The sequence below is a fragment of the Parasteatoda tepidariorum genome, chromosome 6 (genome assembly GCF_982258835.1).
Source record: "Parasteatoda tepidariorum strain Cologne lab strain chromosome 6, Ptep-v5.0, whole genome shotgun sequence".
In the NCBI taxonomy this organism is placed as follows: Eukaryota; Metazoa; Arthropoda; class Arachnida; order Araneae; family Theridiidae; genus Parasteatoda; species Parasteatoda tepidariorum.
Window position 1 is genome coordinate 54957289 of NC_141760.1, and position 12391 is coordinate 54969679.

The 12391-nt window shown below is 31.4% G+C and overlaps 1 long non-coding RNA gene across 1 annotated transcript; it reads left to right on the forward strand.

Moving 5' to 3' along the window:
• Positions 1-318: 318 nt before the first annotated feature.
• LOC147808046 (uncharacterized) lies at positions 319-4641 on the forward strand. The gene is made up of 2 exons (XR_015434910.1): positions 319-525; positions 4240-4641. It is a non-coding gene; the product is annotated as an uncharacterized LOC147808046 (long non-coding RNA).
• Positions 4642-12391: the final 7750 nt, after the last annotated feature.

Genomic DNA, 12391 nt, shown 5'->3' on the forward strand with positions numbered 1-12391 from the left:
ACAAATTTGTGGAAAAAAAATCTTCATAGAAAGAGTACAAAGTGGGACAATTTAGAGAAAGTAAACCTCCATGTGCTGCACCGCAATCAGACTCAGAATTCCAGGAGAAGTTTTAGAAATTGTCTATTTATTCGAGAATAAACTGGAGCCGATAAGTTCGTCCGCCCACAAACAAGTCCTTTTTTCCTCATCCAACCCAACTCTATCCACAATTTCCCGAGCAATCAGTCTTGAAAGAGGGAGAAACTATTTCCAAAGGGGAAAAAAGAAGATGAATGGAGGAGGGAAAAAGCCGTCTCCTGTCCTAAAAGCCGGGATAATGAAGAATGAGCGATAAGGACGGATTGAAGGGAAGGACAGAGAAGCCTTGTGCCGGACACATCCATCACTAGCTTCTCCGTGTCCCACCATCTCTGCGGAGGTAGATCGTCGTCCGTCATTTCACCGATGTGGCTTCCCTGCCCAACAAATCGTTCGGAGAGCCATTTGGAAAAGTACGGAAAACTTCGTTGGACAACATTGAAAGTAAGCAAATGATGACGTGTTGCTTTTCCCTTTCTTTTGCTCCTCTGTTTTTAGAGTGAAAAGAAAATAAGATAAAGAAGATTCGTTTAAAAAAGGTATAGAAGATTCATTTATACAATCATTTTGAATGGAAGAATGTTGTTTTCCTTGCAATTTATATTATGATGCCTGGTTTCTGATAGCTCATGAACTAACTCACTTTAAGGCACAAAATATTGCGTTTTTTTTTTGCAAACAATATGCTTATTTTAGTTCTGTGGGTTTGCAACAGTTGTTCATAACACTTAGGTTTAGTTTAACCTAAGGTTAAGTTTAAACCAGTGCCTATGCTAATTCTGAAAATGGCGCAAAACAGAAATATATAGTAAAGTCATAGGTTTTTGTGAAAAAGAAAAGCTTCTATAATCGATTTTTTTTTAATATTTAGAAAGTTACTCCAGAGCTGCATTATCTAAGTTCATAAATATTGGAAGAAAAAAAAATGAAAAATATGCATTGATTTTGGTATGGGTTGTTCGGAAAATTATTTCGTTTTTTCCCAATAGAGGACTTAATTATACTTTTTTTGCAGCCAACCTCACACTTAAGCCGCATAATCATTAGATATTTTGACGGCTGATATAGTGAGTCTTGCTTGTGAAAAGCATCGATTGATTCTAAGCAGTAGTTTTTGGTTGGTACCCTTTTCTAAAATGGAAATTGAAAATCAGAATTTTCGGCATATCTTACATTTTTAATATCGAAAAGAGTAAAGTACTGTTCAAGCAAGAAAAAAAATTTAACCGATGTGTACGGAGAAGATGTATCAGTTTTGGTACTGGTAGTTTCCAAAATTTCGTTTAACATGCACCACGCCAGTTTAAGCTGTAGAAGACGTGATAGAGGCATTAATTGATGCAAACCGGTAAATAACAACTCGTGAGATCTCTGAAAGATTAAATGTAACGAATTCGACAGTTCAAGATCATATGAAAAGGCTAAACATTTAATCTCAAAGATCAACTTATGGGTTCATCATGTACTTACGAAAAGAAATTTATGCGGACGCGTTGAAACCAGTGATATGCTTCTCAAACGTCAAGAAAATTATCCATTTTTAAAGCGCAATATCACTGGAGACAAGAACTGGATTGTTTACAACAATGTTCCACTCTCTACAAAATATTTTAGACTATAAAACCATTATTTCAAAAAAGGAGGTCAAAAAACACCTGAATCAGTTTTGGCCCTTAGAATCATGCTACTGTCAGAAAGATAGTACAAGGTATTGGACCAGAACGGAAAATATATGATTTAATAAATATTAATTCACTATAAGAAAATCACATTTCATTTTCATTATAAGAAAAATACCCTTCGAACAGTTTATTATAATTTTCATCTAGTTGAAAATATCTCTCCCAATTTATGATTTTGGAAACAATTTAATAACTTTTAAAATATCTAAGTTATTTGTCCGTTTTAAAACCAAGATGCTATAAATAGTTTGAAATAATAGCTTTGACTCAGAAGAAAGGCCTTTAAACTGACTTTTTTTTTTTCATTATCTTTGAAGTAAGAGCTCCGAAAAATATTCATCACATAACTAAAAACTACATTTAAGAAAAAAAAGAATAAAATTTTGTTTCGAAGTAAAACTATTACTCATACAGGTTTTGAGGCATTGTATTTCAATTATAATACTTATTTTATGGCATTCATTAGTCATCCCCAGCGCCGACCGGACAAATAAATCAATGCATTTTTTGCATATGTTTTTAACGGATGGCTTCCTTTGCCCACAATATTTTTTTCAACCTACTTTTTATACCTTTATTTGGGTTATATATTCGGTTCTCCAACATCTGTTATGTTTGCAGAAGTGAAATGACGAAGACTTTTCCAGCGGCTGAAAACCTATAATCCGAATTGCTCTAATTTCAATTAGGTTCATTGAGTTGTGTTTCATTTGTTTGTTGATTTATTTTTCCTCTTTGAATTTCTAAAAATGTTTTACATAGTAGAATTTGTTGTATGTGATCCCTGATTTATTCTGCAGTTTTAACTCTTCTCCTGATTCAATGTATTAGCTATATTATATTTTAACTCTTTTTCCTCATACAACTTCAATAATGTTAAGTAAAAATACGATCATAACTTTTTCATAGAATTACATTGCATATTCTACATTATTAAGCTAATACATTTAAACATATATCATTACAACCATTAAGATTCATGTATTTATTTTTTTCATGAAAATGGAAGGTGAATTTTTTTTATAGTGGATTAATATTTTATTAAATCATTTATTGTCTACTATTCTGGTCCAATACTTTTTCCCATCTGTCTGGTAATAACATGATTCTACGTGCATAAAATTTTCGTTCTTTGCTGGCAAAGCACTGATCCAGGTAATTTTTTTACCTCCTCATTTGAAGTTAAGGTTCTATCCTCTAAAAAAAATCTGCCATCGTGGAGGATATTTTGATGGAACTAACTCGCATTTGAGTTTCATTAAGAGAAAAACCACTAAAACCTCCCACGGTTAGCCTGATGACAAGGGTACTCTAACCCGTGATCCGTTTACCACTGAGGATACTTTACATCAGCATTGTGATCGGTGCGGGTCGAGTATGGAATTCGTATCTACCAGCCATCACTGGGATTCGAACCACGTTCACCTGATCGGAAGGTGAACGCTCTATCCCCTGAGCCACCACGACTTCACTGGAACATTGTTTTTGTTTTATCTTATAACCGTACATGAACAGCTGACCCAATTTTGGGTTCACGACTACTAAATGCTCAACTCCATAGCCTTGTAATTTTAAACCCAGTCCAAAAGACAAGGGAACTCCTGGATCTAGTATTGGGAGAAATTTGCCTTCGTGAAGGACTTTTTGATGGAACCAACCCGCATTTGCGCTACAACTGGAACATTGTTCTAAACAACCCATTTTCTTATCCCAGTGATATTGCGCTTTGAAAAAGGATAATTTTTTTGATTTTGGAAAAGCAAATCACTGACGCTATGCTCGTCATTCAACGTATAAGCTTAGAGATTGTAATGATTTTTTTTCGATTGTAATGGTTTTTTCCATTGTATTCGCTGAATAATGTGTAGTATTCTGTGAATAAGATACGATTGTATTCTTATTTACCAACTTCAATCCGATTCTTTTTATTATCTGTCGATCATCCTTATGTATATGCTAAATATAAAAAAAACAAATAATGTTGTATTTTAGAGGTATTAAAAATAAAATTAGGTATAATATTAACAAATTTTGTGCTGATATTTTGAGATTTTCTTCCCTGTGGTTTATTGTGAAGTTGCATGGTTTGCTTAGCCAACCGATAAATCCGTTTTTTAGACCGATATTGAAAATAGTGAATTTATGTTACGTTCACTTAACGCTCTTTCTCTTTTGAAACTTGTATACCCGAAACTACGCTTAAATCTCCTTCTTTCTTTTTTTAATTTTTTTTCTATTTTATATGCTTTTATAGATTTTTTTTTTCACAATGTATTTTCAGTAATTTAATCACCGAACATAAACTTGGTGTTAATTTTTTATAGCACGTTTTTGTATTTTTGTGCTGAAATGTTTTTAAATAAATAAATACACGAAGCAAAAATTTTGTTAATTTATTTCATTATTTTGATTCTTTTTATTTTGTGAATGTTAATAACAATAAAGGATATTTTCTTTTTCTTTATTTTTTCCTCAGATTTTTCTCCGTAGAGATGTCTAGCAGGAAAAAAAAAAGAAAAAACTATGGCAAAAGAAATGTTAAAAGAGTAAAATTTAAGACCTGTCTGCATTGGGAAGATGAGAGCTTAGGAAGTAGCTGACAAGAAACTTTTCTTTTGTTCACCGGGATGTTAACCGTAAACGCCCTCAGTTGATACGTGTCAGCATCTGCAAAATGACTTTTTTTTTTTTTTTTTTTTTGCCCCCGAAGAATATTTCTTCTCCAATGATTAAAAAGTTGTTCTTAATCGCAGAGTTGTCTGAATATTTCCCCAAAGGCTTTAATAGAATAGCTTCATTCTTTTGATGTAATTAGTTTTATTAAGGACAGAAGTACGTCTGTATTTATTTTTGCAAAAATAAAAAAATTGCTGACTTACTTTTATTAGAATTTGTATACCATTGATTCTTCGAACAAACTTCTCTTAATTCTAAAGACTTTTAACAAATCAATAACATTGTAAATGAACGAAATGAACTTGACAATTATGTTTAGATGGAATTATTTCGAATAGTGGAGCAACTTCAACTTAGTTCATTTTTAGTTACCGTGCCTGAAAGTTAAAATCCTGAAATAGCCAAATTAATTTATTTCATTATTTTTATTATTATTATTTTTTTATTTTGTGAATGTTATTAACAATGAAGGATATTTTCTTTCTTTTTTTCTTCCAGATTTTTCGCTGCAGAGATGTCTAATAGGGAAAAAAGAACCTCTCGCAAAAGAAATGTTAAAAAAGTAAAATTTAAGACTAGTCTACATTGGGAAGATGAGAGTTTACAAAGTAACTGAATAGCTTCAAACTTTTGATGTAATTAGTTTTATTAAGGACATAAGTACGTCGTTATTTATTTTTCCAAAAATAAAAACAAAAAATTGCTGGCTTTTTTTTAATTAGAATTTGAATTTCATTGATTCTTTACGATAGTATTAAACGAAGTTTTCTTAATTCAAAAATCTTTTAACAAAACAATAACACTGTTAATGAACGAGGTAAACCGGACAATTAGAATTAGATGGACTTTTTTTGAACAGTGAACCAAGTTCAACTTTGTTCATTTTCAGTTGCAGTGCCTAAAAAGTTTAATGAGTGTATTGTTTTTCCCTCTTGTTTAATTTGTGATAAAATCCTCCAAAAAAAACTGTTGGTGTACTAAATTTAAAATATGTTAAAAAATGGCTTACATGGATATAAAAATGGGGCTTATCCCTTTTTTTATTTATTTATTGATTCAAGTTGAATCGGCCCACTATTAAAAAAAAACCTACATACATAATTATATTGCATTATAATAAATAATTGCTGTTTAGCTTGCTAACCATTCAGAAATTAAAAGAAATAGTAGAATATTTTAAATGTAGTCAATTTTTATCGTTCCTTAATTGCGCTTTTCAAGTTGGCAGCTCGACTCTTAGTTACTTTATCTTTCATCTTCCATAAATATCTTTAAAGCTTGTGCAATTACATGACAGTTTTTCTATACCTTATTTTTTAGTAAGATATTTAAAGAACATTTCATTCAAAGAAAACATTTGAGATACTATATTAATACAATTTGAGATTTTTGATAATATATTGCACTTATAAACAGAAAGTGTTACATGCCTTACTTAAGTTATTAAATTATCAAAACCATATTCGTTACACGTTTCTTTTTTTTTTTTAATAATGAAACTTGTTTTCTTGGATCGTATTATTCAAACCGGATGAAAATAATTCTTATGTTAAACCAATTTTCAAAAATTAGGAAAAATATAATTCAAAAATATAATTTTATAATTAAATTCGTAAGACTTTCCTTTTATATTATTAATAATTTTTTATTACTACTTTAAGTCATTTTAATTACAAAATCACTGAATTTTTTCAAAATTGCAGCATTATATATAAAATCCATATTTTCCCATTTTTCTGTATACTTTAATCAAAAGCAGTTCCCAAAATATTTTTGTATTTTACTTGCTCAAAAGAGCATGAGTTTTATAATAATTCTAAACGTTTCAGTACAGTTTTCTAAGTTTTACCACAAATAAGACAATGAATGGAAAAAATAGTGCTTTTAATTCGTCTATATCCTCAATAATATATATCCTCAATAATCAATACAAAAAAATAAAGAAAGAAAAAGATTAAATCTTATCAATTTAAAAAAATTTTTATGTTCATTTCATGAAGGTTAATCGTCATGGATACAAAACATGTAAATATTATTTTTTTTTCGCATTTTTTTTCTTTTTTTGATCATTGGTATGTTAAATTTAACAGAACGGAAGAAATTTATTTTAAACGAAAGAAAAGTATTTTAAAGTCATATAGATTTTTTACGAAAATTTTCCGCAAAAAAATGACAACTAATATATTTTAGTTCGCGGGTCTCAAAAAAAGGCTTCTCGGGCCGGATGCAGCACGCGGCCAATTTTTGAATGTATTTTATCTTTCTATTAAAATAAAAATGTAGTGTTTGCCCATCGAGCTTTTTTGCTGGTATTCTTTTTCGACCCAGTAAACTGTGCTGATTATCTTACTTGATTATAAAATAAACAAATTGGAAATAACAGTCGACATGTTTCAAGCGCTCAAAAATAGGCGCCCATTTTCGAAACTTGCCAGACATGAATGAGAAAAAGCAAAGGGGATTTGAAATATAAAACGTAAAGTTGCCAACGAAAAATTTAAAAATAAAGGTGACAAACAACACGAAAAAAAAAAACACAGTAGCCAAGAGAGAGGGGAAAGAAAGATGAAAAACAGAACAAGAAAAACCTCATAGGCCGAGAGGGCAAATCAGGGTAAAATGCATTTCCACGACTATGGAGAGATAGGGAGAAACTAATGTGGTTAAGAACTGTTTATCTTGTTTGATTGCGTACAGGTAGCTAAGATAAAAGATTTATTTTGTAATTCTGAATTTAATGAGATCCATTTGAGAACACAAATCCCTTTCTTTCATCAAATTTAAATTGCATTTAAAAACAGTGCTACATTGTCGGCATCACAAATTTAGTACATTCCAATGATAAAAGCAGTTAGATTTCATACTATGATATCCTTTATTGTTGTCCAGTTTTTCCAAAGTCTTATTCAATGTTTTTCGTTAAAATGTTTATAGCGGATGTTCGAAACAATAATAGAAAATACACAATTACATTAATAATTATAATAATTAAAACAAACGATTTTATTTTATTTTGAGTGAAAATTCTGTTCATCACATCGATTCACTAAAAAATACTGACCATGTTCACATTTACATGGAAACTAATAGTTTTATCCCAATATTCGAGAAAGATCTGATAAATTAATTAAAAACTTCATGCAATCACTATAAAGCTTAGAAACGCTTAAGAATTAGATGTTCCTTAATAAACAAAATTGAAAATTCAAAAATAACAGAAAATAATAATACAACGATATAGCAATATATTTAAAAGAATATCAATCGAATGCAACTGGATTAACTTCTCTAAGTTTCACAAAAATGATTGATTAACACATTCGTAACTTTTTTGTTTCTGATATTCTGTCCAATGACAAAATACGAACGAGCCATCTTTTTTATTATATTTTTACTTTTCTCACCGATAAAACTCGAAAATCAGTTATGTAGCTGTAACCTAGCTAATCTGCAAATTAATTAGGGTTATTCTTTAAAGTGCAGAATCAAAAGTTTCTCGCATTTTACCTAGGGAATGAGTACATTAACAGATTCTATATCGTTAAAGTTCAAAAGTTTGTTTCTCATCTTCTTTACAATCCAGGTGTTATAACCATTAAGACATTCACGCTTTTAATTTCTCATGGTTCCATAATGTTTTATAGTTTCTATTGCTTTAGGTACATAGTAATACTTCTATATAGTTTCACTAAATATTGTTTTTGAGCAAAGTATGCATATAATAATCCTTTTTATTCTTCACTGATCTCCGAGTCAATAGTTTCATAAAATTTTCTTTCCAACTTATTTTAGAGAAATGTGAAGCCCTCCTTTAAAACCACCCGACTCATTATCCATGATCCCGATTTCAGCCTGATGCATACATTTCAGGCGTCAATTATTCAAAAAATCCAAACATCCTAATGATTCTTCTCCCTCCATAACCGTTGCTTTTAATCGAAAATTTTCAAGAAAAGTTGTTTTTGTTGTTCGATCATTCGAACCAACCAGAAGCATCAGAAAAAGTATTTCAAGCAAAACAAAATCTTTCTCTCCAATATTTTAAAATTTTACACGGCCGCCGCAGCGGATAATTAATTATCGAACATAAATTCCTTCCTCTCATGCTGTTGTTGCAGTCAGACTGGTATGTTCTTTCTCCAAGGGAAGAGCGAAGTTTAGTTGTTTCGGCCGACGCCCGCAATTTAAGCCTTTTCTAACGACTCGAAGTGGTTCCCCAAAAACCCGGTTTCCCTTGCTAATGAAACGAGAAGGGTAAAGCGAACTTCGAATGCACGGCCTTCATTAAATGCTTTAATGAGCAACTTCCCCTTTCATTTCTCCCCCCGAAAAGCGCTTTTTCCCTACCCCCACACTCTACCCTTCTCTCTCCATCGTGCCCATCTTTGTATGTGATCTCTTTTTTTTTTTCTTCTGCTGAGTTCTCGTCTGCAAAGCGTGGGGGTGAGGTAACGATCGGACTGCTTTCCTCCTCACCCCTCCGGGGCTTTGGGATCAATCATGGGAGTGTTGGGGAGGTGAGGGTGGTTCGGAAGGTTTCCGATTTTCCTCGACCTCCCTTTCTTTCTCTCTTCCCCTATATTTGTTTTTGCTCTTGTTCTTTCCTAGTAGAGTCGAGTTCTCGTTTTGTGCTCTGAGCCGCTACGAGATCCTGGGGTAAAATGACGCGTGTTCCGGGAAAGAAGAAGAAAAAAAAAAGAGGAAATTTTCTAGAGAAATGAAGCTCAAAAAAAAGGAGAACGCTTCCATAATTTAATTATTTAATGGATTGAGAGTGTGGGAGAACAATTTTTGAAATTCTGACGTAAAATTCTTTACGTATGTTCACTTTCTTTTTTGTTTGGCGATAGTAGCTTGTTTTTTTTTGTAGAAGTTGAAATCAGATCGTATAAATACGTATTTAATTGGAGAGATAAAGCTTCTATGTAAGAAATAAGCATTGATAAATTGCAAGTCTGGAGGGGCGAAATCATATCGTTGCATTCTCCTTTCTGCGCCATTTTCTTTTTTAATGAATAATCTATATATAAATCACTAACGTAAACTCGCAAGAGAAGGATAGATTTGTTTCTTGACGATGGCAACTACAATATCTCAATTATATTAAAAAATTCCATATATTCTGTAATTTAAAAAAAAAAAATGCTTTGGGAAATGAAAATATTCGTTCGTGATGACAATTCATGACATGTTCTAAGTAAATTATACACTAAAATGACACTTATATTTACATTTTTAAAAACTAGTGAAAAATATTTTATTTTATTTTAATGGCGTTTTTAAATTACTATTTGACTAAGTTGACATTGTTAAAACGAAGAAGATTAGCTCCCTGTTCGATCCTGCTCACCAATCTCTATAATTTCTTCGCAGTAATTGTTGTTTCCTGGCATAAAGCAGTTTTTTCTAAGGAAATTTAAATTATTCACTTAAAATATATGCAATACTACTATGTTTATGTGTTCATGTTTTATAGAAAAACAGATTATACGTTAATAAACTATTTTTATTTGATTAAATTTAATTACAATTGAACAAAACAGGAAAACTTACTGAATAATGAGATAATGCGTCTTACAAATAATATCATACTGTTGTTAATCTTCAGTTCTCCGATTGTAACAAACAGACGCAAAGGTTTATCAACTGTTATGAAATTTTCGATGATGATTTAATAGTGCTTTCAACAACCTTTGTGAAAGTTGTTAACTAAATGAAAATTATTAAGCAAAGGGTAACACAATAACGCCTAAATCATGTGTTTACAACTTTGCCTCTACCCACGCCATCTTGGATTCTATTTTAAATTTTTAGCTTGAATTTTCTCGTTATTTTTTGTACTTAACAAACTTTTGATGATATAGTATTACTAAACCTCACAATATCTTTCGAAAGGGGTAGAAAATAAAGGGATCGCTCTATTAGATTAGGAAAAATAGCCCTTGATAATTTTTCGAACGTCTATGAATTTTCTCTCAAACCTTTAAAGCAATAAAGGGATGATGTTTAGTTTTTGTGTAAGTAATTTTATAACTTTCGCTGAGAGACTGACCCAATTTTGGGTTTACGACTACTAATGCTCAACTCCGTAGCCTCATAATTTTGAATCAAATTTAGAAGACAAGAAAACTCCTGGATCAGTGCCCCCAGAGCTATGATTTGTAATGGGAACATGGACGACTTTGTAACTCTACAGACTTAACGTACATCAGTCACCATTTACTACACGGGGAGTCTTCGGCCGGCGGGGATCAAACCCACGATTTCTTGAACTTGGACCCATTGCCCTACAACTAGAATATCCCGGTCCCTTGAATAAGCAATTTACCGCTACACGCTTCTCAGTTTTAATTTTTTTTTTAAAGCTAATCTTATTGCAGTTCAAACTAGTGGAAAGCGATTTTAATAACCCTAAAAATTTTCTTTATCTTTAATTGTATAAAAACAAAGATACTTATCATAAGTTCAAACCCTAACAGCTGTTAACTATTTAAATATCTTACAAAAATTGGTGATTGCAGAATCGTATTGGCATAATTTTGCGAGAAAATTTTTTTTGAGTACAGTCGAACTCGTTCATAACGAGCTCGGATTTAACGAGAACTCGGACTTCCGAGGGAAACGAGAATATTTGGTCGGATCAATGTTAAGTCTATGGAGCAGAAGTCGCTTTTAACGAGCAAGACCCGGTTTTAGCGAGCAATATTTTTCTGTCTTGCAATCTTTTTTCTCATCTTTCTAGTCTTTCTGTCTTATCTTTTTTTCAAAATGATAAGAAATGTGCGCAGAATAAAAAAACGCGATTTAATTAATTAATGTAATTAAAGTAAGCAAGTATTAATTAAATTATAAGTAAATTAAATCATTTGACCTCCCAAGCCCCCCCCCTCCCCCGTCTTCTGGTTGCACGCCTGCCTTAAGGACCCGTTTATTACGAGCACTCGGATTTAACGAGTACATGTTACAGTCCCTTTGTGCTCGTTATAAACGAGTTCGACTGTATCTAAAATACCTGCCGCATTATATCTCAAATTCCTGATTGGGTGAAGGCGGCATATTTTGCTCGTATCGAGAGATACTGCTAAATGGAGTCAATATCCATCATCACTTTATTTGTGAAAATTACCTTCTCGTCTCCACCCTTTGGGCAGTTGCGTTCGGTCGGGGGAAGAACTAACTGTCTCTAAGATAGCTCAAAAAGTTGTAAAAAAAATATTCTTACTATTGCATTTATATGGCATTTTTTTACATGGGCGTCATTTGTACAGCATTAATTTTTTCCCTAATTGGATGATTCACAAATCTACACCTAATTCAATAGTTATAAAGAAGGAAATGTGCCGGACTAACAAGTGCCAATAAGCAAGGACAAATCGTTAATTTTTTAATCATTTAAAACAAAGGTAAAGGTAATAATATAATATATTGTGCTAAATTTTAATTCCGGATGCTTACCACGTGTTAGTTATAAGTAGAAAATATCAGCATGATATTATTCGTCCAATTTTCCTTGATCTAAATTAATTAACCTTGACCTAAAAGAAAACATTCATTTTATAGGGTATTCCACGGAACCCTAGGGTTTGGTGTAGGGGTTCCGAGAGTTTATTTTTTAATCAGTCACAATTTTTAAAAGCTTTAATTACATTTAGATCTAATCTATAATCAATTATTTAATTAATATTTTACCTGACATTAAAATAAAGTGTCAATAAAAGAAAAATGGCAATTTTTTTAAAAAAATATATATATTTTTTTTAATTACAATATATTGAATAAATTGTAAAAAAGAATCGCATTTATCAAAAATTGCATTAGTATTTCCTATTATCAAAACGAAATAACTAACTAAATTCGATAACTAAATAATAAATTCGTAATATAACTAAATTCGTAGATAAGGAAATATTTTCCCCCAATAACCAATTTCAACATTTATAGCAATTCCTCTC